Here is a 1535-nt window from a genome sequence, read left to right on the forward strand (position 1 = left end):
CTTCTAGTATATATATACATGTATGTATATAGCGTATATATATATCTTATAGAGCTATATGTATCATAGCTCTTTTCTTCTTTGTCCAAATTGTGACAAAATTTTCTCATTAAGGTTAGCTTTAGTTTGAAACCAAAACTTGAATTGCATCTGCATTACAGCTTCTTCTTCATTGTCCAATTTATATCAAAATTTGCACAAAACGCTAAAAAGAATTCCGAATTATGGTAACATTTCATTACACGTTACACTAAAGGCCTGTCTTCAATCTTTTGACTACTGTATTTTATAAACTAAAGCTAAAGAATTCTGTTTGCAGTATAAGGCTTTAATTTCTTTGTTCAATTTGTGACAACATTTACACATTAAACCCACAAGTTGAGTTATTCATGCTTTTCAATACTTTTTTTTAAAACTAAAACTAAAGAATTCTCTTTGCAGTTGAGCTCTTTATTCTTTGTCCCATTTGTAATAAAATTTACACAGAGCGCGTAAAGGTTGACTTCAAGCTTTTGAATTCTTTATTTTGAGACCAAAACCAAACAGTTCTTTAGAACTCTGGCCATGCAATGCATGAGAGGTGAGCTCAAAATAAATCTATATTTGAAATATTACCAAAGCAATTTTTAAAGAATTTCTAATTAGGATTACAATTCCTCTGAAGTACCTGTTAGAACCAGAAAATAAATCAAACCATAAACAACGTTTTTATTCTCATCATTTTATTTTTAGATAAGGCTCTTCTCGAAGACGGTAGAATAGACACCAATTAATCTTGAGCGACTAAATCTTGCTCGTACACAGACAGTGAAAATCCTAAAGGGGGTAAGTTTCCAAAGAAACTGTAAGACTGCGTCAGTATTAGAAAATAACTTAATTTTATCAACTGATTTGATAGCGCATATAAATCGGCCATCGTAAATAGTTTTTACAGCTGACGTTTTGAGCGATAGCCCATCGTCATTCGCTCTAACGAAGGGTTAGCAATCAAGAGGTCAGCTTTAGTAACTCTTTACAGCGGCCATCTTAGTTATCAACTCAGTTGATAAAACCAAATTATCATAAAAATCATAGTAAATTTTCAGGACAACATACCGCTACGCGGAATTCACACGTTTAGTCTGTTTTACCGTAGTGATGAATAATTTGAAAGAAAATTCCTGGTGAGCAGATGTCGCAGAGAGCACAAAATTAATTAGCCTACGTATAGACGCACCCGCCCCCGGGTATATAATGCTACTTAAGTAATGGTTAAACTAAGTGAGAATTGGGAGACCCGCAGTACTAAATTTACGCAACGTTACACTTGGGGATGTAAGCGTCTTGTGGGCTGTTTTGACTTTTTGTAAAATAAGTAACTTAAAGATCACACAAGAATCCAGCACCAAACAAAGTATGTCACCGAAAGGACAGCGTACACAGAGAGAGCAATTCGACGAAGCCGTATCTTGCACGACAAATACTGAGTAGCCAGATGGCTTCAATTGCATAATCAGTATAGTTGTGACTGTAAGGAAACAAGTTGTGGCACACTC

At 34.7% G+C, this 1535-nt stretch overlaps 1 protein-coding gene across 1 annotated transcript in view; it reads left to right on the top strand.

Moving 5' to 3' along the window:
* LOC113679774 (uncharacterized) overlaps positions 1-1535 on the top strand; it is an 88785-nt gene that overhangs the window by 17304 nt on the left and 69946 nt on the right. The window lies entirely within an intron of this gene.

The sequence above is a fragment of the Pocillopora damicornis genome, chromosome 1, assembly GCF_964200805.1.
Source record: "Pocillopora damicornis chromosome 1, jaPocDami1.2, whole genome shotgun sequence".
Taxonomy (NCBI): Eukaryota; Metazoa; Cnidaria; class Anthozoa; order Scleractinia; family Pocilloporidae; genus Pocillopora; species Pocillopora damicornis.